Source organism: Corvus hawaiiensis, chromosome 30 (assembly GCF_020740725.1).
Source record: "Corvus hawaiiensis isolate bCorHaw1 chromosome 30, bCorHaw1.pri.cur, whole genome shotgun sequence".
Taxonomy (NCBI): domain Eukaryota; kingdom Metazoa; phylum Chordata; class Aves; order Passeriformes; family Corvidae; genus Corvus; species Corvus hawaiiensis.
In genome coordinates, this window is record NC_063242.1 from 15,036,565 (window position 1) to 15,063,023 (window position 26,459).

At 38.4% G+C, this 26,459-nt stretch overlaps 1 protein-coding gene across 11 annotated transcripts in view; it reads right to left on the reverse strand.

The window, feature by feature from the left end:
• Positions 1-26,459, reverse strand: part of PTPRM (protein tyrosine phosphatase receptor type M) — a 460,837-nt gene that overhangs the window by 104,778 nt on the left and 329,600 nt on the right. The gene's annotated exons all lie outside the window — the stretch shown is intronic.

The following is a 26,459-nucleotide window of genomic DNA, read 5'->3' on the forward strand; positions in this document are numbered from 1 at the left end:
GTGAGCAGCAGTATTTTCCATAATTTACTGTTATCTAATCTTTACCATGATCTTGAATACTAGAAGTAACGAATTGGGCAATAAAATGTCCCATTCTACTCAGCTGAACTAAGGAAGGAAAAATGAAAAGCCACAAATCCTCTCAATTTGTTTCAAGATTTAACAATTTCACAGTATGGATTTTAGTTTATGTTTTGCTTATGATCCTCAAATTAACAAAGAAAATAGAGAATACAATGTTTAATTGACTAGGTCATCCTGAATTATAGGGGTGTTTATGAAAAACACACAGAATATTAGAACTCATTTTTTCCCCACAAATTAATTACAAAGCAAATGCTTATGAATCTGTTCATTTCACTAAAGACTTCTTTACTTAAATGATTAGAGCAGCCATGTAGAACTATTTGCAGGATGAGGATCAGGGTGCCACTTAGAATATGAAGGAAACCAGAGTATGCCAAATCCTTTATGAGCAGAGGGAAGAACCCAGTAGCCCAGCTGCAACACTTAGAAGCCTTTCTGACAGAAAAGGAAATGGACTTTCAAACATTATGTGACTGAGCAGGGAATTCAGCCTGGATTTCTCTCAATAGACAAATCCTGGACAAGGAGGGACTGAGAGAGCTGTGCTTGTTCAGCCTGGAAAAGAGAAAGCTCACAGGGGATTTTAGTGTTGTTTTAACCTAATGGGAGCATAGAGAGGAGACAGAACTAGACTCTAGGAACAAGATGAAAGGACAAGACACACTAGACACAAGTTGCAATTCAGGAAATTCCTATTTACTAGAATCAGTAAAGTTTTTGTCACTATTGGGGTAGTCCAACAGTGGAGCAGGTGCTCAGAGACCTGGGATTTCAGTCTTTGGAAAGACTCAAAACCCTGCTGGACAACGTCCTGAGCAACTCGATTTAGTCAAAGTCTGCTTTGAGCAGGAGGTTAGAGAAGATGATCTCTGAATTTCCCTTCTGATCCAAATTATTCTAGAATTCCCATTAAGTGTTCTGGTATTAGGGCTTTTTTCATAAAAAGGAAGCCATGGTGATTTAAAGCATTACAGATTTGAACACAATCCTCAACTGTACCTTTTCTTTGAATAGTCCTACATGTAAGATGCAGTCAGAAATAATATAGAATAATACTAGCAAAATTACAAATGCTCAAATAATTAAATATGATGATAGATATAGATTCTTTTCAGTTAATAATTTCATTTTTTATTAATTATTTTCTGCCACTTGTACTAAACCACCTTTCTAACTTAAGGACTGAAGCTTGTGTAAATATTTTTATCAATAAAGCTTTTCCATTAGAGAGCTAGTTATATTCACAGTGAACTGCATAATGAGAATGTAAGAATTTTCCATGAAAAAAGACAAATTATGTTTTAATTTTTTTAAAATACTATTAATAATGTCTTCTTATTTTAATGAAAACAAAACTTTCCATTTTCCATTCTGTTTTATTTGTATTTATTTCTGCTACATTAATTGCACATAAATGTAAAATGACATTATACTACTTTACATGCTTTTATGACATTATTTCAAGTTTAGTGAAATGACGTATTTGAAGTCTTTGAAGAAATCCTTTTCTGAAATGTATGGTCACAGGAAAATTACACACCTGACCTTTCCTTTTGCCTGAGAATACTTTTTCCCCCACAAAAAGAAATTTCATTCTCTTAGCTAACTCTGTTTGAAGAACAGTAAATGAAAATTTATACAGAACCTGCACTTTCTCTTTTGTTAGCATACATGCCATTTTACTTAGAATCACAGAATCATTAAGGTTGGAAAAGACCTCCAAAACCATCAAGACCATGCTTTGACTGACCACCACCCTGTCAGTTAAAACACAGCCACATCCAGTTGTTTTTTGAACACTTCCAGGGGCAGTGACTCCACCCCTTCCCTGGGCAGCCCATCCCAATGCTACTTAGGTTCTTCTGTATGCAAATTAATATACATACCTGATCTTGTTTTAAAGCTAAAATTTTAAAGGGAACTATTTAGATGAATGAAGGATGTATGTATCATATTAATCTCAGAGAGAGATATTTTCTCCATTGTAGTGTGTAGACTGGGATTAAAGATCCTGCACAAGGTAGAAGAAGTCCCTATTTATAACATATTTTAAAATATGTATTTTGAATTTGACATTGCAATCCCTCCCCTTTGTCTCAACAGCTTTTCTTATTCCTCTTTGCCCCCATCATACTATCCTGTGATCTGAATAAAAAACTAAACAGACAACAGCGGGACCTACTCGGGATGAGGTAGTTGTGTGATGTGTAGTGCCAGACAACGTGAACATGAAAGCTTTTCACAGGAACACATCCACAACAGATTTTGAAATTCTTTTCCTGAAACTAATTACCATTTTAGAAAAGGCTGGCTAATGATGAAAGAAAACACCTTCTTATCCCATAGCTGTCAGGTTTAAATAGAGCCTCAAACTCCCAGGCATAGTGTGCACTGTAGGTATCCAGAAACCCTATGCTTTCACAAACCAAAACAAGAGGCAGTGTTAAACTAATGCAAATTTGTTTTGGGATGGTTTTGCCCACATCAAATTTTCACCATATTTTCTGAGGTGTTCTAGGCATGAGGAATTACAGAGATGTATGGCAGATGCGTCTGTTATGATACATTAGCCTCTGTCTTTGAGGTTTGCTATGATATTCTCAAAGTCTGTAAGCATGGCCAGGAAAACACCTTTCCTTATAAGTCAATCTGCCACATAAGCATTTCCTTCCACAAAGAGAAAATCCCTAGCCTCACAGTGCATCACTACCTGAGGCTGATCTGGGTATGGAACAGGTACCTTCTATGTGAAATACCTTGTTACTTGCACTATGGGGTTAGAAAATCTGTCTTGCAAGTCCCAGTGAAGGAAGCAGATCCCTGGATCTCTACGGCATCTAACAAGCTAGCTCTATGTTTGCATAGGCTCAAGTTAATAGAAAGAAATAGAAACTGTGACAGTTTTAAATACAGGAGATATTTTTCCCTTAAGGTATTTAGGTCTCTACAGAGACCCCTCTCTCCCTGGACAGAAACTAAGGCATTTGAGGGCAAATGGATTGCCTGCTAGGTATATCAAAAGAAGCAAGGTTGTGACAGGCATGGTCCTGTGAGGCCAGGCTGGATGGGGCTTTGAGCAACCTGATCTAGTGCAAGGTGTCCCTGCCCATGGCAGGGGGTTTTGAACTAGAGATCTTTAAGGTCCCTTCCAACTCAAACCATTCTATGATTTGGCTTTAACAGCATAAGGACATAAAATGCAGTCAAAATAAATCATTTAAAGTTCTCTGAAATACCCCTTATCTTTAGCATATTTTCTATTTAAGTATATGTAAATGCATTGTATATATTGTATCTATTATATACATGCACATCGATATATAAACATATAATTAAAGATATGTAGTGGTGTAGTGCAGAACCAAAAGGAGAGGTTTTGACAGGCATTACCTAGTATGACTCATTCACTGCCTTGCTGATCCCCAGAAGTGGAATACAAAAGAGCAAAAGGCTTTTTGCTGATGAAAAATTCTATTGTGTTAGTACAGATGTTCTGGTAAACAGATAAGCATCCTGACCTAGCTCCTGTATAACTCCTGCTGCAGTGGGAGGTACTTCTTCAGTTCCTGAATATATTGCCCTCTGTGAAAGACAGAGTTCCTTGTTTACTCTGGCTTTTGATCCACAGTCCTAACTTGAATAGATAATTTTTGCCTCTTTGTATCCTAATACAGGCAGCAGCCTGTAAAACGTATTTGCTGGTGCTGGTACTGAGCATTCACAAACTGGCACGTAATTTTTTCTGCACCACCTACACTCTATCATGTGCCTTTCACTTTTTCAAACAATTCCCTCCTTCAAGACTTCTGTAATATTCAGTATACCTCAGCAGTTCAAAATATCCAACTGCATAGAGTTTTCATCAGTCTTTTAGGAGTCTATCTTCCTTTGCTTCCACAAGAAGTAATCTGTCTCAAAAAAAGTCACTCTAATTCATGTAAGAAAGAAAATAATTTTTCCTAAGGAGCTGCTGAAATTGGGCCATGCTCTTAAGGCAGGTAGAATAATTAGTGGGATGCATGAGGATACACCTGGAGCATTTTTGGAAGTGCACTAATGCACCACTGCTCTGTGCTCACTGCAGGCAAACGCACTGAGCAGTGGATCTTTAGCAGCAAGTAGCTTGTAAACCATTCAAGTGCTCTCCCAAGCCATGGGTATATCATTTAATTGGCAGTGGAAGCGTGGTGGCAGATGGACTGCTGCTAATCCAACGACATGACCAGAGGAGGAAGCGCTCCAGCTGAGCCCTTGTGTGGCTGATACTGTTTGGTCAGCCTGAGATGCAGCTGCACGCTCAATCCAATTTTATCCCACACAGCAGAATGCGACTTCTGGGAGAAGCTGTCATCTGTCCCCTGTATAAAAAGCTAATGAAGCTGTCCAACCCCTACTTCTCTTTTAGCAGGTATGTCTGTTGGGCCCTTTGTGCTTTCAATGGCTCATAAGGAAGATTTTAATGTGAGGCCTGTATGGCAAGGAAGGCTGATTAATCCACTTTACGGGCTCTTTATAGCATGGTGGAAAGGGCAGCTGATACAGCTGCATACCACGGTGGCTTTACGTAAGACCATTTCAAATATTTAGATACCTTCATTTCTAATTCTGGCAAACTTGAACCTATTAACACCAAAGGCTTTCTTAATTAAAAGATGTAAGAAAGGTGTCAAGGAAAGCTTCTCTAAATCTTTCTAATACAATTTCATCTGGAAAATACAATCAGTTTTACAGCCACAATAACTTTAACATCTGAAAAGAATTTTAATTAATGATTGCCTATAATATAGGATTTTCACTCAGAGCTTTGCCACCCACAAGCAGAATGATAATCCAAAGACTGAGGAATCAAATTTTGCATGGAACCGTACTACCTTTATACCTCTGTCACAGAAACACAAAGAAAAAATGAATGCCTTGTACTTGTACTCAAATCTAATTCTAAATTCTGTGAACATACACTTTTAAAGACAGAACAACATCTTTTATCCTTGGAAAAATCTGTAACTTCTAAATAGAGCTTGCATGGTAAAGTTCCTTTGAGCAAACAGAGTCAAAGCAATAAATAGTCATAGCCCTTCCCCTGATCCCCATCCATCACAAAAATACAATATGTAAAAATACGAGCTGCTAGGCACTGTGCTGTTCTTTGAAAGGCAACAACCTCAAACAACTAAAATACTACTGTATCATTAAAAACATCAGTCAGTTAGAATTTGCAATTTTAAGACTAATGATAGCTGCTGCTTTTACAACACACAGTCCAGTACTTCAAATGTATTGAAGTATTACCGTTTATAGTAGTGATGTAATACAGTAAGTACACTGAGATTTACAGATACACAGACCTGTCTGAAGGGAAGTGGCCATGAGGCCAAAACCAGAACTAACAGGCCTTTGTGTTGAAAATAACAAACTATTCCTTTGCATAGCAGTGGTGAAGTTTCTAAGCTGTGTTAGTGCTAAAACTAACTCTCCAACTCATCATCTACAGAGAAAGGATGCAGACTGTGACAGCTGCAAAGCAAACTGCTTGCTCTTTATTAAAAACCCCAACAAAAAAACCACACCATAATTTGTTAAGAAAGCATACCTCCTTAACAAAACTTAGAAGAGTTCCATCAAAATGATTCTGCACCCCTGAAGAATGTAATGGTTAATAATATCCTTTCTGTGATTTTATTGAATAATATAGCACAGAATTCTCTGTTAAAGCTCTTCATGGTTTGGGAGAGGGTACTTGAAAGGGAGTAATTTAGGGCCTGTAATAAACTGTAGGTTAGGTGAAAAGACAGGTCTGGGTAGGAGCCCCATTAGCAGAAATTAGAGAGAGAGAGAGAGAGAGAGAGAGAGAGAGAGAGAAAGGGAGAGGAAAGAGAGAGAGAGAAGTTAGCAGGAGATTAAATTGCAAGGCAATACTACCAGTCAGTAACGTTTGGGAATATGTGGAAATTTTACCCTCCTAGAGAATCTGCCAAATCTTTTTTTGCATTAAAGAAAAAAAAAAGCAGTGAACAGGAATGCTTCTAAAATAGTATAGCATTTACTGTGGAACAGGTTCTTTTCATGTTTTGGCACAAATGTTGGTATATTTTGTAATAAAATGGTATAAGTAAGCCATAATAGAATATATGGCTATGCAACATTACAAAAGTACCTGAAAATATCTGTAGTGTTATGACTGTTTTCCAAACCTAAAGAAATATGAATGCACAATGGCAAGTATACCATATTCATAGACTAGATCACAGCAATTTCTCTTTAATATACTGTGTGATTCAAATTAAAAGTACCTTAGGATCAGATGTCAAACAAACGTTTTGACTAGATTGACATTTCATAGTCTATCTAGACAACTTGTTAAAAAGGAGTGTCTTTCAAAGGAAATTACAAGACTCCTTAAAGCTGACTTCAGTGGACAGTTAAGTGGAGAAGGAACTCAGAACAGCGCATTCCACACCTGTCCTTGGAGAAATGAGTGCTCTTCCAAGAGGTTAACAGGCTTCCACTTGCTAACTTTTACTTGTGTGAGACCAAATGCAAAAGTAGGATCTCTTGTACATCCATTAAATTCAGTCACTTAGTAAACTAAGTAATGGAAAAAAGATGACCTCAGTGCTGCACCATGGGTACTTGTGAGAGCATTATAGTAATTAAAAATAACCCCCTGACTGAGGGTAATGTGGTTTCATGCAAGTCACTGCATGGAATGACATTACTCTCCATTAGGGGGTAATTTTTAACAGTCATTAGTAATCTTTAAGCTTACAAATACTGGATAAAAAATAGTACTGTGACAGTTTCTTCAACAGCAAGGAAGTAAGTAACTTGAAAACAGATGAGTGGACATCTGTGCGATTCATTAGGGACACATGTTCACTATTTAAACAGTGCCTTCCTTTAAAACACTGCAACATTATAAATAACAGTAACTAAGTAAGAGTGGGCAGTGGCACTGCAGTAGTATTTTGGCATAGGTGAATTACAGGTGAGGAGACTCTAGCTGAATTTAGATGAGAAGTTATGGTAACAAGAAGCTAGATTAACAAGAGTTTTCCCACAGACTTAGAAATGCAGGCTGAAGGAGATACATGAACACCTGGATCAGACACTTGGACATAAGTTTGAGTAGAACTTTAAATGGCAGTGAAACAGTATTTCCTCTACCACAACAGCTGATTTCAGAAATTAGGTGAAGTGTAGGAATTATTGCCCTGTGCAGCTAAAACTGAAAAAAAAAAAAAAGGCTTACTCTGTCAGAAGCAGACAGAAATGTTTGCATAACTTGGAACATTGTATTTTACATGTCAAAAAGCCTACAGATAGGAACGTATTAATATTGTGGCTTGAATCTGACAAGGACAACTTATTGCCCCTCTTCAGTCCCAGCCTGAGATTGTCACTGCCAATTCTTTAACTTATTTTTTTCCACTAGGATCTAAGAAGTTCGTGTTCCTACACAATGTAAGACTCTCATGCTATTTTTCCACTTTAGTAATATCACTCCTTTCACCTGAAGAGTTTTAAATATTTCATGGAGTTTTGCTAATTAAAACTTACATCACCCCATACGTACGGTAATGGGACAGACAAAAACCACTTCACTCATCAGTAATACGGATCTTGGAAGAAGTTAGCGGCAGGCTGACAGCAGTGTCAGTCTTTCCACAGAAGATGGAGAAGACCATTGCATTCAGCTGACAGTTGAAAGGATTTCACCAGGATGAATATTATTACCTAAATGGGGTTGGTCCAGGAGATGGAAGCTTTCCATTTTCAAACAACTCTGTTTATGTGCAGTATATCTAATGGATTCAAGCTTTCTATGAATTCATGTCTTGTGTTCCCTGTGTTCCCAGATCTCCTCTGAGCCCACAGCACCTGCTCCTGAACATCTCCCAGCTACCTCTCCTATTGGTATAATGAACTAAGTAGCACTAATTGCTAACAGCAAGAAGGCTAAAAATAGGATGAAATTTTAAGTGTCTCCAAGTATCTGTGAATTCCTCTTTTAAGACGATCCAACAGATGGGCAGTGTCCCTCAGCACTGCACTGGGACAATAATTCAAAACAAACTTACAGATTTTCAACTTGGGTAAGAATTTTAAGAGAAGTTTGCAACTTAAACTCGATTCAGGCTTATGTCTAAAAGTACTCTGGCTTTAAGCAATCACATGATGACAAAGCTTATGGCAGTTATTGATCACTCTCACTGACAGAGTGGGAGCTAATCATGTCTTGCTGTATTTATTATTTTATCCTCTCTAGTGCCCCTCTCTTAACTTAACCTTGCCCACTTTTCCTGCCTGGTATTTTGGATTTCAGGTTCAGCAGTGGTAAGATCTTCATCAGTTAGCTCTTTGAACACCCAATGTGAAAGTGTGACATGAAATAGCTTGAGTGGTCTTTAGGTATTTTTTACTAAGGAGGTTCTCATCTCTCTCCAATATCTTAAAATGGAAGCCAGGGATAGTAATATATTGTATTATGTTTATTTAATTAGGATTTAAACTAGAAGGAAATAATCTGACTCTAATTACTCTAGCAGGACATAATCTGGTACACAAAATCAAATGTTTTAAATTTTCCTAGTCAGGGGCACATTAATGCATCTTACCTGCTTCACGTAGCTCAGACCTAAAAGTAGTTTGGGGCACACAGAGATTGGCAGACACATTCACAATATTTTATTTCTGCACTGATCACAACACTTTTCCTTTAACTGCCAAATAAATTGCAATGACTGGCTTAGGTTCACATGCCATACTAGTGCTTCTCTGTTACTAAAACAGCTCCTAAAAAAAAATCAGGCAGAGTAATTTGAAGAATTGGTAATTTGAAGAACTATTTTGCATGCATAACCACATCTGAAATATTTTTATTTGCTTCTTGGATCTAATGCATTTGTTACTTGCAGGTACTGCCAATACCACACAAGTTGAGTTACTAAGAATCAGGAGGTAAAAATAAAGAAACTGCTCAGTTTCTTCTTCACTGTGTGCCCTCCCCACACTGTCTTTCTACTGGTTTCATAAAGAAAGAGAAGGGGTGTAATGGTTAATCTATTGTTTATTCAAAACCACCAACAGAAGTTAATAGACAGTTATAAATTAATTGAGTGCGTCTGTAGCGCTATCTCCTCATTCATCTCGCTTATTCGATTTAGCTCTGTTAGTGTTCCATATGGTACAGTGCCCCTGCTGCTAGGAACAGTCATTCATTGCAAAAAAAATCCCCTGTAACAACAGGAAGCTAATAGTTTAACTGTTCCTCTAAATTTGTTTGACAAAACTGACATTTAGTACGCCATGTCACGTTGTCAGTAATCTGCAATTTACCCTTAGGCAGGCAGTAGATGCTCATTTTATTTACCTCTTATAGTTAAAAGCATAATTAATATTCCACTCTGAAACAAAGATTAGAGATTTGACAAACACTGCAATTTAAATTCTCCATTATAGAAAACATTAAAATCAAACATCTTTCACACACACCATTGCATAAAGGACATGTGTAGCTGTAATTTAACTTTTTAGTCTTTAATACCACAAACTAATTTCTGCTGTCAGTTTAATGAGGTGGAAAACACAAATCTTGTTGCACTCTGTGCACACAGGCTGGGACAGTAAGACTGCAGAGAGCTTGAATCAGTTTGTCTCACGATGCTTCAGTCAAAATCCCCAAAGTATTGTGAGCCTAAAAAAGACAAAGCCTAAAAAAGGAAAACTCTTGAAGACTTTGTTTAACAAAAGGCTTCAACAAGTATTTCAGGAACAAAAATAGTGTAATGCCACAGCATTTTTCTGAATTGCTGTAGCATTGCTGAAAAATTTCCAGTAACTGTGGTGTGGGCTGTAAGTTTGCATCAGTGCTACCCGTAGCACAAAGCCCAGCTAAATTCCCCAAAGATTGCATAAAGAGGGCGTGCTTCCCTCCCTCCTGCCTGACCTCCTTCACCCTGCTTTGTACACAGTTGAGGTTAGGCAGTCATTCAAGTCATTTAATCACGGGCTTAAGGCAGAAGCAGTTTGCAGTGATTGCTGACCTGGGGTCAGCTGCCAGGCAGGAGGCAGGGGCTTGGCTGGCATTGTCTCTGCCCCTTTCCCAGTACCTTCACGGCCAGGCTGGCATACTCCTCCTCCTTATGCTCCTTCAGCTTTTGTCCCATGCCCACGGATTTTACACGTATAGCAAATGCAAACCCAACTGCAGTGCTCTCTGTTCCCAGTAGTTATGCTCTGTGTGCAAGTCCCATACCAGGCTGCTCAGTGGTGCCTGAGAAACAACTGATTTATTGTGCCAGATTCTGTGACAACAGGGCACATTATCCAGACTGGCAAAGTAGGGGGAGCTCTCAGAGAAATAAATGACTGAGGTTTTAACTCATGCTAATTTCAATTGAAATTCTAGCTCCATAAATTCTGTGTGACTGATTAAAATTATTAACATGTAGAACACCTTTAGGCAACCATGCTGGCTCATTAAACATGGAAGCCTGGAATTATCTCCACTGTAACAAATGCGTGTGTGGATGTCTGTGTTTCCGAGACATACATCAGGAATTTTTAATTTTTTTTGAGGAGATTTTCTTCACAGAAGCACTGATTTGCAAAAAAAAAAAAAAAAAAAAAGGACAGCATAAACTCAACAAAGAGACTGCTGTTACTGTCTTCTCAATCCATCCTATGTAGTAACCCACTGACTCCTGACTCCTTCACAAGACTTCATTAGTTACTGCCAACTTCAATCTGCTTCAGTTATTTTGCATTCAGCTCCCAAAGGAAAAGCACTCTCCCCACTGATCACAGGCTAAACTAAAGATAAACTGGCTCATTTTATAACACATCAAGCTAACATGTCCTGAATCACACTAACATTACAAGCCAGGAAAGAAATCTCTGAATATATCTGACCATGTCACCATACTAAATAAGAGAGATGCACATTTCTAACACTGGGTCTCCAAAGTAAGTTTCAGAGAGGTTAGTGTCAGCATATTATTTCTCTCCTACATGCCATAATGAATGCCTGCATGTAAAAAACCAATCTAATAGTAGTGCTATACTTTAGAAGAGTGCTGCTGTTGTACTATCCGAGATTCTGTGAATAAATTGTTTGAATGAGCAAATATTTGAAAAGGCTATAGTAATTGCATGGAAGTTATTTAGATTTTTATTTAATTCTAAATGAGATGCAGGTTATGAAGATGTATAAATCAGGAGATAAGCAGCAGAGCCACAAAGGTCAGAATCACAGCTGTTGATAAAGGGAACCTCATTAATCATAATGTAAGAATTGCCATGTTGGATTAGACCTGAGCCCAACAGGTCTTCTATCCTGTTTCCATAAACTTCTGGATGTTTTAAGGAAAGTGTAAGAGATACCATGAAATGCAGATGTGGAAAAAAACTGTTTCCAATCCCCTATCAGCAAGAGATTGTTCTAGATTCTGAAACATCAAGTTTTACATGCCTTCCTTTTTTAAACAGTACTTACACCTGAATTTTAACAGTTATACCTTTGCATATTCTACAAGTCCACAAAGATGTCCAGTTTACCTTTGAGTCTTACTGTAATCTTAGCTCAAGCAGCACCTGGTGGCAATTCGTATAATTGTGCATTATATTAAAGCTTTCCCTTCTATTTTAAATGCAACTTAATTTAAAAACTGTTTCCTTTATGCTCGTGTTAGCTGACTTATGAAGAATAAAAATTACTGGTACAATTTACTATTAATTAATTAGTTTACTTTTACTGTTCCTATTTTTAAGTTTTTCCTCTAATAGCCAATGCCCAGTGTTTCAGTTCCTGCTCACGTACCTTATTATGTGCCCGACTCCAAAATTTCTCTCCCCCTTCATTATTCTCTTTTGGATGAAGACTGATCAAATGATGAACAGTTTACTGGATCTACTTGGATGCTCATTTAGCCCTTCTAGGTTGAATTCTTTCACTATTTTATTCTAAATTGAGTTCTTCCACTTTGTTATGAGATTGATTGCAACACAGACTCTTGAAAAGCCACCTGAAAGCCTTTTGTGTTTCTGAACTGGTCTAACAACAAGGGATGGATTTTACAAGAGCAAATTAAGACAGAAACTTGCATGACAGGAGAATTTATTTATTTCCAAATTCTAAGTAGCAATGCTTGACTTGATGCTGTTAACTTTTCCTCTTCCAGGTAAATGGAAAGACAAGATGGCCTTCAAGAAAAATCAAGGAGGCACAAGTGCACATTGGTAGCCCTCACATGTAATTAGTGTGTTCCACTGGCTCAGCATTACCATAGTAAGAAGAGGGAGGGACTTCTTCCCTCGGGAGTGTCTAGAATGACATAAAATCAATTCCATCCTCAGGGCACCAAATTTTCCATAGACAGGGGAAAATGGCTGACCTTCATTTGGAAAGCGTATGGGGAATGCTCTCAGCTTTCTTACATCTGTCAAAAGTGAAGTCCCTAAGTGTCAGGGTCTTGTAAAATCTGGTTTATATCTGTGGTACAGGTAGAGATAACATGGTTTTTTGTAAACTATTCAGGGCTGCTTTTGTTTGTCTTTTGAATCAGCCCCTAGGGTCAGCCTAGCAGACTTCAAATACGAAAACTACCAATGTTCTTACCACAGTCTTTGGGTTCATGCGGCGAGGTTTGCTCTGCGCATCACAAAAATCACTGCAATTATTTTACCTGGGCTTTGCGTGGCCCTCCCTCTCCGTAAACTTTCTCCCTCTGATCACGCTACAACAAGCTGGAGAAACCAACACAGATTGTCTTACTCAGTCAGGACCTTTCTGTAGCTTCATGAGAAGAAGAGAAGAAAAACCCACATTGCATGCACTTACTTGTTTTTTCCCCCTTGCCCTACTTTTAAAAGAGAAATTAAATATACAATTGCTGTAGCAACAGAACAGCAGTAATTAAATCCCTGGCATTTTCATGCTCTTCTAAGTGACACGCTCTAATCAAGAGACCTTTAACTTCTGTGAGAATGGTCTTCAGAAGAGACAAAGACAACTGTGAATAAAACATTCAGTTTGAAGCTTCTGCTTGAAATGCTCCTATCTTTGAATGATGTCTAAAATTTGTTTCAACATTTCCATTCTAAATGCTGAGATGAAATTTATGAAAAACAGTCTGGTGGATTCTAATTAACACAAAATTATGTTGTTTTTTTTTTTTTGCTAATTTAAACAGCACAACAAAAGCATGTCTTCTTTCCTTATTTTCTTATTTCATTCAAGGAGCTCTTGACTCTTCCTGTGCCAGTCTTTTGAGGTATAATCGACAGAATTCACAGGAGTTCAAGAAATTATAGAATTCTTACTGATAATATCTTTTCAGCCTAGTCTGGGGGAATCTACCATCAAAACATTCAGCTTACTTTCTAACTGTGAGCCATTGCAAATGTTTTGCTAAAACTGACAGAACTAGCTTAGATTTCTAATCTTTTGCCATAAAGCCTCTTCTCAAAGAAATGCAATTTTCTCAACATGGAAAATGTCACCTAATATAAGCTCCACTTAGGAAACTGAAGTTCATTATACACCTAAAATGAGACTCTATCATATTATACAGAGTATGCCAACATTATGTCCACAGATGACTAGGTAGGCAATTAAATATGAAAGCTAACTGAATAAACAGAGGTATTTTTGGCAGTCTAGATCACAGCTAAAAATGTCTTTTTTTTTCCTGATCTGTGAAATTATTTTCATATATATGTATAATACAGATCAGTGTACATGCATCTTTCTGCATTACCAGACTAATGGTACAGGGCAATAAATTATAGCAAGGCTTTCTATATTTCTGTTATATAACCTTTTAAACAACCTTTTCCAACCATGAACTCACATTATATGCAAATAGAGAGTTAAGTGACTTTACCATTATATGTTTAATTTGATGATGCTTATGACTTCTTTTTAAAACCTTTCCCAGTGAACTAATTCATTCCATAAACTTAAATGTGCTCTAGGACATTACTGAATTGTAAATTGTTTTTTTCCTTCACAAAGTCTATTAAAATTTTTTGAATCTGCTCTGCCATTGACATTTGGGGATAATGAGTGAAAATCTTGCATTGGTAACCATGTGAATGAGAGCTATGTGTGTAAATGCTCGACACATCTCAAGAGTCTGTACCTCAAATCCTTTATGAGAAAATTTGGTGTTGTAATAGCTATAGGTTCTTGAACTTTTCTTACAATACTAAATTATTCATTTATCCCATTTATCAATTCTTTGAAGCGCTTTTAGGAATCGAACAAAATTTTCCACACACTCTCTCATATTCCTTTTAGAACATGTGATTTACAAACCCAAAGCCTTGGTGAGAAATGCACAGAAAGCTCTGAAGGAAGTGTTTTGCATTTCAGAAAGGCTGATTTAGGCATCTGTCACTGCATTAGGTAAGTCAAAAGCACTTACTTATTGTTCACGCATTTTGGAACTATGATTTAACTGGTTATATCCTCAAAGAATGGCACAATCACAGCCATGGTATTATTTTAACACTTTCAGGGGTGAATTGTGTCAGTACAAATATAAACAAAAAAATCTTCTTGATTTGCTGTGAAATTGGAATTGTACTGTGTATCAGTTCACTGCTTTATCCCAAAAAGGGTGCGAATCGAAGATGATTTTCTCATCAGAGGCCTCTTCTAGTGTAAACACATTTCTCTTTTATCTCTAGGTGTTTCTAAAGTTCCTGGGATTCTGCAGTTTTCTAAGATGCTTGGCAGCTAGTTGAAAACTGGAAAATTTGCAAGAAGCTCTTGCCAGTAAAGTCCTACTTGTGCATGCTGTGTTCAGGCTGTGTATACACTGTGGGAATGTTTTTATGTCTGTGATGGATGAACCATTAGGTAGATAAAGCTAATTGAACAGTATAGAACTGTTGTGCTGAAAAAATTAATTTTGCCTGTTTCAGATAGCACCAAAATATATTTCCTTGACAAATGAGTACAACTGTGATGGCTTGGCATTTAAGGCCCTTGCGAGATTTCAGTCTTTAATGGATGCTGTATCTCAGTTCTGTGCACTCTCAGCATTTGAGAACAATCACTACATTCCACTGGGCGAGTCATGAGACTTGAAGTCCCATAACCCATCAGAGAGAGCATCATTCTGGGGTCCCCAGCTCTTAGGTCCCCAGTGTAAGAAGGACCTGTAAAGTGAATCCAGAAGAGGGCCACAAAGATTATGAGAGGGCTGGAACACCTGTCCTAAGAAGACAGGCTGAGAGAGCTAGGGTTGTTTAGCCTCGAGAAGAGAGGGCTCCAGGAAGACCTTATTGCAGCCTTCCAGTACCTAAAGGGAATACAGAGAGCTGGGGCATGTAGTGATAGGAAAATTATAGAAGATGGGTATAGATTAGGTGTTAGGAAGAAATTCTTCACTATAAGGGTGGTGAAGCACTGAAATATGTTGCCCAGAGAAGCTGTGGGTGCCCTATCCCTGGAAGCATTCAAGGTCAGGCTGAATTGGGCTTTGAGCAACCTGGTCTAGTAGGAAGTGTCCTGCCCATGGCAACAGGGCTAGAATAAGATGATTTTTAAGGTCCCTTCCAACCCAAACCATTTTACAATTCTATGATTTTGCTCTTTCGGCTAGAATACCTATCTAATTGACAGGGAAATTCAATAAACTCTGAAGTATTTAACTTGGCAGTATTTGGGTCAATAACAGCAGAGAAACCACTCCATAAAAGCAGCAGTAAAGTTACAAGCACTACAGGTACAAGCAACCTCAGAAATTAGATATCTTTTGAAGTTTTCTGATAATCTTTTTGAATACTGTAGCTATCTCCATTACTAGACCTGAGCATCACAGATCACAAAGAACTAAGGGAATTCAAAGGAATAAAAGTAACTTAGGATGAAAGAAAGTTGAAAAGAATAAATCAGCATACATGGAATAATAGGCTGAAGATGATATATAGATATGGTACTTCCAATCCAATCACTCTTCTGAATCAGATGCAAATACAACTTCAGGTAAGTTTTAAATGAACTGCAAAGACTGACCTTTCTTACAACACCTTCCATTCAGCACACTTCACTGATGCAGATACCAGGCTGAGAGCCATCTCCTTTCATCTCTGAATCTTTCCCTCCCTCCTTTCTCCCCTCCTCCACACAACTCCCACCCCAGAAAACTGTTACTGACATCAAGGTATGCTCGTCCCTTTTTTGCACCGTTTGTAGTCTGTAAGCAGCCATTGTGCTTTCAAAACTAATCTTCTTTCTATTTATATATCAATAGAAGAAAGCCTAGACTGCAGCATTTCACTAAACAACTTCAGGGATTTGAAAAGAAAACAAGCCTATTTCACTCCAAAATGTCAAGATTCAATTCACCCTACCATGCTATTCAGCACACACAAAGAAGGGATAAAATATATCCCGAAGTGTAGTGAGTGACTACCAATGAAAAAATGTCACATTTAGGTAGAGAGCTATTGATAAACCTGGGGGAAGAAAAGGAGGAAGTGGGTACTAACGACAACAATTATACACACACACACCCCTGAGGGGCAGGAAAAAAGGGATTAAGACTGTAATCTGTGGATCTACAATAAATATTAACTGACACTAGAGCAACAGAAATGAGTTCACTATTGTCTCTTTTAGCATTCACAATACAGTGATAGCATTTGTCTGTGTTCTATTCTATGAAAATAGCAATGGCAGTTTAAGTAAGTAGAGAGACTGTTTGAAGATTTTTCAAGTCTTTTTTCCCCCCTCTTTTCTTCTGTCTTGGAAGAGTGCCTCTACTCTAAGGAGATGGTTGCAAAATAATCTAAGGAGGACACTTTCAACTTCAATACCAGCTACTAGAATTCCTCTGTGTCTTTTTTCTGCCATTTTCATGACAGTATGTTTACGAACAAATTCACAGACATAAGCCAAGAAACAATAAATCACTCCTATGTATATAATGAAGGTTGGTTTTGAAAGCATAATTTTGAACAGTCTGCAAGGAGCTAAACATTGGAGAACTGCCTTTCAGCTATTAAAGGTATGCTCTACATAATCTGAAATATTTAATTAGTTGCTTATTTATCACATCAAAAATGCTAGCAAAAACCTCTGCTGCTTTAATGCAAAGATATTTTGATCACACAACATGTTCTCAGTACACATATACTGTACCACTCAGGGATTTATTCTCTTCTTGTTTGCATTGTGTTGTAATGATTCCAAGCAGTTCAAAGGAGTAATCTAAATACTGCAAAGCACTCAAAGATCCACGATTATTTTCTGCTGTCAAAATATCTACCTTTAACTTAGCTTTAGATTAGCACAAGACCGTATGTACAGCCAGGAGAAACAGAAGACACTACGTGGAGGAAGACTGCATGTCAGCTAAATTAACAAAGATGGAATCAGTGCAACTTGCTTCAATGAACCAGTTACGCCTTATTCTCCTCATCACTGTGAAACCTTCATGTCTGAGTGAAGACCCAGGACTACAGGAACAGTGATTATAACCTCTAAGAACCCACGGATCAAAGAACAACACTGCCAACCAGCATGCCATGCCACCTCTTGGGCTGCTAGATAGCAATTAATACGCATACTATGCGTACTAAAAGGCATTCTCTGTAAGACTGCCTACTTTCTACTATTAAACTCCACCATCCTCTCTCCAGTACTTTTGTCCCCAGTTCATCCTCATTTCCCTGTCCTCCAGCATATTTATAATGCTTGCTACCCATCAGTAAACTTCATTGGCACACTTCTGGGGTTTTTTGTGACATGATGAAAAATGGCAGATCAGTCTTTTAGAGTGACACTTAAGAAGCTCCTATGTCAAAAAAGGGGTTTTGCCACTAATATAACCAAGCATTGCCATCTCTCCTTTGATCACTTTGTGTGCTTCCATTTCTGTAATAATTGCCATCCTGCCTAGTTAAAGTAATACACATCCAAATGGTACTGCACCTGTTGTCTTACTGAATACCAGATAGGCTGACCAATTACATTCCTGCTGCATAGAAGATAATTTATATTATTACACAAAAATATCCTATTAATTTAGCATGACCTACCTTGGTAAATCTACTTTCATATTATTTACCTTTAATCTCTTTTCCAAATTATTTTTTTAAAAACTGTTCTGAAGTCTTGACTAAAAGTAGGAGTATCTAAGACAACAGTTGCCCATGGTTTCTTTTTCCTGAGAACATTGACTACATTCAATATTTTCCAGTCATACACAACCATTCTGACTCAGTAACTCTATTAAAAGCTTTTACTGGTGGACTTGTCGTTTCATCTGACACTTCTTTTGCATATTGAGAAGGTGCATCATTTGCTTCCTCCAGCTTGGGGCATCAAAAACTTTGAGTTTTGCTTCCATCATGCAGGGGTAATTTCCATTTTTAATTTATTTTCTTTATTTTACTTTATTTTTTTATTTATTTGGTGGTTTCCATACCTTTATTCATGGCAGTCATTCTTCCTACAAGCATTTATCCCCATGTTAACCATGATTGTAAGATATAAACATATTCTTTGTTCAAGAAACCCTTTTCAGCATGAAGACCGGGAAGAAACAACATAAGAAAGATAAATCATGCATGCAGAACAGAGATTATGTTGTATGGCTCAAATGATTATACTCACATCTTTGATGATTTGCTTGGTGAGTTAAGTAATAATTGAACCTTACAGTAATAACCTTAATTCACAGCTAAAAGAAATTATTTTTGAAGAATACTAATTGTGCTGATTTTGTGGTTTCAATCATCCCTGGGCCTGAGTATGCTGAATGCTGGTGCTCTGATGTAAAATATCACACTGCTCTATTCCAGAGAGACACAGAGAGTCTGACTTGTCCCAGGAAAAGCAGAAAAGGCAGAAATTTTAACACAGCCTTGAGATGCAATTTCAAAGTAATCCTTCCTTCCTTCCTATTCAAAGTCCTATAATTTAATACCAAGTTACACACTTAGTTCTAGTATCAAAAATATCTGGTAACAGCTGAGAGCACATTTAACAAAGAAGTGAAAGACCTGGGTATATTATTTCTCATCAGATTATTATAAACCATCAATATGATGCAGCCTTAAATAAGGAAATTCAGTTCTTGGCTGTAACAGGACAGGCATTTCCAGAGACAGAGAAGTATTAATGCCAGGATTGTCAGTGTACAAGGGACTGGCAATAGCTTATCTGGACTTATTCAGATTTAAAAAGCCCCCCAAAACCCCCTCAAACTGGATCAGATACAAAAAAGGGGTTCTGGGTTATCTAGAACAGAGACCTTATTTAACAGAGCAGAAGTTTTGGAAAGCTCATGTGAGGAAATGAGTTTCTCACATACAGATATGACACATGACAGACCCATGAAGACCACCTATAGCTAGGAAGAACTATATGTCTTTGACAACTAGTAGCTTGGAGATAAAGAGAACCACATAAATTAGAGGTCAATGCTGCCATAAGGAAAAAAAAATTCCTATGAAGTGTATGTGCTGGAAGTAGTCAAAAGTGGACCAAAGTAGTCAATGTACAGACCAAACTTCAAAGCAGAGGAAGCTTCCCAGTACATATAAATTTATGAAAGCAATTTTATGACATTATTACTGAGAAAGTAAGATTTAGATTTGATGAGCCTTCTAGTCTGAAGGTCCTACATTCTTAGAAATTTATGTGCTGTGATAATCAGAATAGCAGGAGCAAAATTTTCATGCATGACATTGTGCACTTTTTTTTACTGATTTATAAAACTTGGCAAAGTAAGGTATCCCATATGGAGATGGAAGATGCAATTTTCTGTACACAAAGTTTTTATGCTGGATAAATGCATATTTATTTGTCGGAATTCCAGTGGGGGACCAGTATTTGGCTATTATGTAACCATGCAAACTTGGTGCATTTTAACAAAGTTTTTACACTATTACAAGTTACTTTCTTCATAAATTAGTAAGAGAAAACCACCCAAGATGGGCCAAACCTTGACAGCGGGTAACTGATAAAAAGTCAATAAAAGTGGAAAGTAGAACACAGATAACATATGCTACACCTTTAGCTTGTGACTTAGCTTTCACTCATCATCAACAATTTTTGCAACTGAATTAAATTGAAAGTAGAACCTAAATGAAGAGTGTTTGGATTAAATGCAGCTGCCCATCCTGGTTAGGTGGAGTAGCTTCACGAAGCAAGGGCTGGCTACCTGTGTTACCCTGTACTTGCCTTGTCTGATTTATTCCAAACAGAAGAATTGTAGTAAGAAGCTGGTGAGTACAACCCTCTGTGACAGATTTCAGCAGAAACATGGCTGATCTTTAGACAGATGTGAGCGCTAAAGACAGTGGCAGACATAAACAAGGTATGAGTTAAACAGTGCTGATCACACCTAAGGTTTGAATTCAGTTCAGTTTGCTGCATAAGGACATACTTTAATGTGGTACATGTCATATATGAAATGGAGTGTTGGACTTTGCATATTAAGTGTTTCAACTTTTAATTGTTAATTGTTTAATTATTGTTTATTCAAATTACCCATCAACCCAGTTGAGAGTTATTAAGTTCCAAAGTTATTCCCCTGATTAGTTGATTAAAGAGTGTTTTACATAATTCCTTGCTAAAAATCCCTTGTTAATAAAGTTCCACAAGTTTGTTCCCCTCTTTAGTCCCTAAAAAGTGTAAAAACCCACAATGTCTTAATTCCTGTATGTGTCCAAGTTAACTACCCTGTTTTTAAGAGTTCTCTGAATTACTTATAGCCCAGTTTTAGACCTCTTACCAAGTGTTCTTAACCTTTTTAAGTTCTGAGTGAGTTTTAAGCTTTGCCAAAAAGGAGACCTTCTAACTGACAGGGAGCTATTTTTAGAACCTGGCTGTTGGCCTGCCACTCCGCACCATGGCTACCTGGAATTTTAATGAGGACTTTTCCCGCCTTTGGAGCCGATGACGTTTTTCCCCTGGACAACAGTGAGCCATTGGCAGACTGAGATTCCCTCACCTCAAGGCACCACCAATCATCCAGGACCATGGAGGCTGGGCAGTGGGCGGTCATGGGCGGGACCCAGACTCTATAAAACTGCTGGACACCAGATCAGAGGTGCCATTTTCATGTCAGATGAGCTGCTGGTGAAGCCCAGTGCTGGGAGCACAGGCCTCTACTTCTTTCAAAGGGAAATTTAACCATTCTGACTTTGGGCTAGCTGACATAACCCCAGCGTTGTAAGGTCTCTGCCTTGGGACTTTTGAGCTGGCTCGGCCAACAAGGTCTCTAATCACTGCAGACCCTTTTTTTTTTGGCTTTTTAATTTTTTTGTATTTGCAATTTTTTTTTGCTGATTGTTCTTTTAATAAATTGTTCTTAATTATTTTAATTAAGAACCAAGAGTTGTCTCATTCCTCACAACTCTTATGGAGACTCGTCCGGGATCCTTTTTGGGGTAAAATCCAGTGATTTTGATAATTTTTTTTATTTTTGATTTTTTGCAATTTTTTTCGCCATTTTTCCTTCCTTGGATTTACCAGACCACCACAAGGATCACAGAAGCAGAGAGGAGACACCCCACTGCAGAGACCTGGTGAGGCCTGAACCCTTCTTCAAGGGCATCTGGTTAGGGAATTACCCTTTTTAGGGCCAAAGAAATTTAAGGGAACTCCCAATTGGAGTCTCTTTGTGTGTATGTGTGTGTGCGGTCGGCCATCCCCTGTGTGAGTGAAAGAGTGATTGAAGAGACTCACTAAAACAGGCACACCACGAGGGATCACTCCCTAGGGATGTGGGGAGGAGATTGAGGGTGGCTGCAATTCTAGTAGGGAGACATTACCCCTTTCAGGAACGCGTGCGGTTCCGGTTTAGTTTAAAAGTCTAGCATCCCTAGTTTTACCAGCTCTGGAACCGGTAGACACACTGCCATTTTGAGTTTGGGCGGAACGGCCGCCATTTTTAGTTTGGGTGGAAAGACCGCCATTTTGAGTTTATTCCCACAGGCTGCCATTTTGAGTTGTTTTGATGCTTCACCAAGGCAACCGTGGTGTTGTGGTTCCCATGCTTTTAAGATTTTCTGATTAATTATTTTGCTTGTTATACTACTTCTTGTGAAGACTTGATTAAAAAGTTTAATTTGCCCTATGTGTGATTACATTTTAGTTAGACTGTTGTGGAGTATATTTGCTAGTACCTTTATTTTATTTGTTGCTTTAAACCAAATTACTTGGTGGTTCATCTTAGTAATTTGCTTGCTTTGTTTTAATACAAAAGTGCCAGTTTTGTATCTCGTTGTTGTGCTTATTCCCTTCATTATAATTTTCTTGTTTTAAAAATCTACTAATCCATTTTTAGCTCTCCCACAGACCTGTCACTTTAAAGTTACTTCATAAGGTTGTTATATTAATTATACACTCCTGTTAAACTTTAATTTAGTGTTTATATTGATATCAGACGTTGTTATTTGCATTGCTTTGGTTGATTTAATTTAGAAAGTCTTTTTATAAGAACTACTTGCTTGTCTCATACCAACAAGATGGGACAATCAAATAGCAAAGAAACAATCTGATCAAGAAATACAAAATCTTCCCAGATAGCCCATTGGGGAAAATGTTGACCAGATGGGAAGAAAATGCTTTAACCAAAGATGAGGATCAATACCAGATGATCCAGTATTGTGCACTCAAATGGCCAAAACAAAAAATCAGAAAAGATGGGCTTAAGTGGCCAAAATATGGGTCCTCAGAGACATGGCTCTGTGAAGCACTTTATTCATTTGTACATTACAGAGCCTCCAAAGATTCAGATGAACTAGAATATGCAAAAATTTGGCTAAAGTATTGGGAAAAACAAGAAAAAGAACCAAACAAAATCCTACCAATTTCTGAAGAACCAAAAGAAAAATCAGAAAGAAAATTAATTCAACCAAAGTGGGATCCCTTAGACCACCTTCCTCCAGCAACTCCCTCTCAAGAAAGAATTCAAATTGAACGGAGGAGAGTTCTTCTTCCACCGAGCCAATCAACCAGAAGTGATTCAGAAAGTGATAGCGAAACAGAAACTGAGAAAACTTATGATGTGTCAACTTCCTCCAATTCTCAAAAGAAAGTGGTTGAATGTGAGGTTCTTTCTAGTCAAAAGGGACCTGCCTTCTGCACTAGGAAGAAATCTGTTGCAACCCCAGAATGTTCCACCTGCTTAGACACCCCCCAAAAGTCTCAAGTTTTACCTCTTAGAGAGGTGCCAATGGGAGGTGTTCAAGGAGGGATAGGATATGTTATCGTACCTCTAGCATCATCAGAGGTATGAGAATTTAAAAAAGAAATGAAAAATTTACTGACTGACCCAGTGGGTCTCTCAAAACAATTTGACCAGTTCCTCGGTCCTAATATTTATACTTGGAGGGAAATGCAATCCATCCTCCAATCATTATTTACAATTGAAGAAAGAAAAATGATTAGGACCGGAGGAGTTAATAATTGGGATAGAGAAAACAATACTAATCAAGGCCCAGTTGGAGAATGAAAATTACCATTAGAAGATCCCAACTGGAACCCAAATTCAGAAGAGGATCGGAGGAACATGACAGATTATCGAAAATTAATTGTTAAAGGAATTAAAGAGGCTGTTCCCAGAGTGAACAACATCAAAAAAGGTTTTTGTGGGGAACAGGAGGAAGACGGGTCACCCACAGCTTGGATGACTTGATTGAGGAACAACATCCAATTATATTCAGAAATTGATTTAGACAGCGAAGGTGGACAAACAATGCTTAAAGTCCATTTCGTATTGCACTCCTGGCCTGACATCAGGAGAAAATTAGAAAAATTAGAGAAATGGCCAGAGAGAGGTTTAGACAAATTGCTGGAGGAAGTACAAAAGGTCTATGTTAGAAGATATGAGGAGAGGATGGAAACAAAAGCAAAAGTTATGATGGCTGTAGACCATCGCTCCTCTTCTCAGGGTAAATCCCTTGAGGGACCCCCACAACAACCTACCTCACAACAACCTACCTCAAACCCAACAGGACCCAGGAGAATAACCTGCACATATTGCCATAAAGAAGGCCATGGACACTGTCAGTGCTTTAAGAAATTAAAGAGATCAAAGAGCCCTCCAGATGGAAGGCCAAGCTTTAAATAACTGAAGATGTCAGGGGCTCTATCTTCTGGGGAAACAAAAACATCTTCAGGAGCCCTTGATAAAATTAGAAGTTGGTCCCCAGAAACAACTAATGGAGTTTTTAGTAGACACAGGTGCTGAAAGGACCTGTGACACTGAAAAACCCCAAGGATGTTTTATTTCCAAAGAGACTCTAAGTATTTATTGAGCCAAAGGAGAGACCTTTGCAGTCCCTCTAATTAAAAATGTGGCTATCACCGGAAATAGACACACCCAAAGAGGTGATGTATTCTTTTTACCTCAGGCAGGAACCAACTTATTGGGCTGTGACTTCCAGCTTCCCCTCAAAGTCGGAGTGGTACCCCAAGGGGGCCAGATGAGGACTAAACTATTTGTTCTCTCTTTAACAGATGAGCAGGACATTGACCCAATAGTTTGGGCAAGACCCAAAAACCGAGGAAAAATGGACATCACCCCACTGACCATTGACTTACTCCCTGACAGTAAAGCAGTGAGAGTACTGCAGTACCCACTGTCTAAGGATAAGAGAAAAGGACTGAAGCCCATCACTTCAGACCTTATAGAGGACAGAATCCTCGAACTCTGCAAGTCTCCATATAACACCCCAATTTTGGCTGTTCAGAAACCTGATAAATCTTATCGGCTTGTACAAGATCTGTGAGAGAGCAGTAAGAGTTCAAACCAAGTATCCCTTGGTGCAAAATCCCTACACTCTTCTGAGTTGGGTACCACCAACGCATACCTGGTTCTCTGTTATTGATCTCAAGGATGCATTTTGGTCTTGTCCTCTAGATTCTCATTGCAGGAACATCTTTGCTTTTACATAGGAAGATCCTGACATTGGGAGGAGGCAGTAGCTGCGCTGGACTCGACTTCCTCAAGGTTACACTGAGGCACCAACACTCTATGGTCAAGCACTAGAGGATCTGTTAAGTTCCTTTTCTCCACCAGGAGGAATACAGGTAACACAGTGTGTGGATGACCTGCTGCTCTCCAGAGAGCAAGAATCCACAGTGAGATTGGGCACAATTCAATTATTAAATTTTCTAGGAAGGAACGGCTTAAGAGTTTCAAAAGCCAAATTACAATTTGTCCAGCAAGAGGTGAAGTATTTAGGACACATAATTGGCCATGGCACCAAGAAACTGAGTGCCAGAAAGATAGAAAGAATCCTAAACTTACCACCTCCAACAATCAAAAGGGAAATTAGACAGTTATTAGGCTTGTTTGGATATTGCAGACTGTGGATTGACCAATATTCCCAGTCTGCCAAATTTCTGTACGAAAAATTAACAGAAGAAGAAACACTTAATTGGACAGAATCAGACAACCAAAAATTAAAAGACCTAAAAGACAAATTAGCCGAAGCACCTGTCTTAAGCCTTCCTTCACTAGAAAAACCATTTGACCTGTATGTTAATGTGGAGAAAGGAATTTCTTATGGTGTTTTGACCCAAGAGTGGGGTGGAGTCAGAAAGCCGGTTGCTTTCCTCTCCGAACTATTAGACTTAGTGTCAAGAGGATGGCCAGTCTGCATCCAATCTATCGCTGCAGCAGCCACTCTGGTTTCTGAGACCCAAAAGCTCATCTCTGGGGGTAAGTTGACTGTACATACTCCACATACCATTAAGACTATCTTAAGCCAAAAAGCATCTGAGTGGCTAACTGACCCCAGGATGGTAAAATAAGAGACCATCCTCATGCAAAAAGACCACCTGAGTGCTCCAACCAAAATCCAGCTCAGTTCCTTTATGGAACCCCATCTGAAGACACCATCAAGCATAAATGCCTTGACATCATTGATTTGCAAACTAAGATCCAGAAAGATCTAGTAGACTGCCCCCTCAATGAGGGAGAAATCCTTTTTATTGATGGGTCATCTCGAGTCATAGATGGGAAACGATGCTCTGGCTATTCTGTAGTAGATGGACATCAAATGTGTGTTTTAGAAAAAGGGAAATTACCATCTTCCTGGTCAGCTCGAGTATGTGAGCTCTACGCCCTCGAAAGAGCCCTCCGCAGACTAGCCAGAAGCATCGGAACCATCTATATAGACTCAAGATATGCATACAGGGTAGTCCACACCTTCGGAAAAATTTGGTCAGAGCGAGAATTCCTTAACACCAAGGGAAAAGACATCCTGCACAAGGAACTGATTTTAAAAATTTTAGAAGTGCTCGAACTACCTCAAGTGATCTCTGTGGTGCATATTCCAGGACACCAGACAGGAACCACCAGAGAAGCAAGGGGAAATGCGCTGGCAGACCTAGCTGC